The sequence below is a fragment of the Apis dorsata genome, unplaced genomic scaffold (genome assembly GCF_000469605.1).
Source record: "Apis dorsata unplaced genomic scaffold, Apis dorsata 1.3 scaffold_53, whole genome shotgun sequence".
Classification (NCBI taxonomy): domain Eukaryota; kingdom Metazoa; phylum Arthropoda; class Insecta; order Hymenoptera; family Apidae; genus Apis; species Apis dorsata.
The window spans coordinates 331,624-332,138 of NW_006263354.1; positions in this window are offsets into that span (position 1 = coordinate 331,624).

Sequence of the window (515 nt, forward strand, 5' to 3'; positions counted from 1 at the left end):
TCTTGACTGACCACCGGTAGTAGCCACTTGCTCGACGATTTTTGCGACAATTGTTGCGTAAGTTGATTGTCAATGATACGATTTGGATTTGAATAAATATAAAAATTAAAAGAATTAAGATTTTTAATTTTTATTGTAAGTTCGAGGATATCTTTGTATGCGCTATTTTATATTATACCTAAAATAATCTCAATTTATATAACTATAACACTTAAAATTATACTTAAAATAAAATTATACTTAAAATAATCTTATATATCTATTTTACATCATACTTAAATCATTAAATCTAAATGACTTAAATCTAAAAGGTAAAAAGTATCCCACGATGATCCCACGATGATCCCACGATGATCCCACGACGATCCCACGTTGCCGCGCGCGGGTTTAATAAAGTGGTACCTGCAGTCCAATCTAGACGACCAAAAACACTCAAAGAGTGAATTTGTCATAAGTCTAAACTGGACTGCAGGTACTGCGTAGTACTTAGCTTGGTATCGATTTTCTAAAAATTA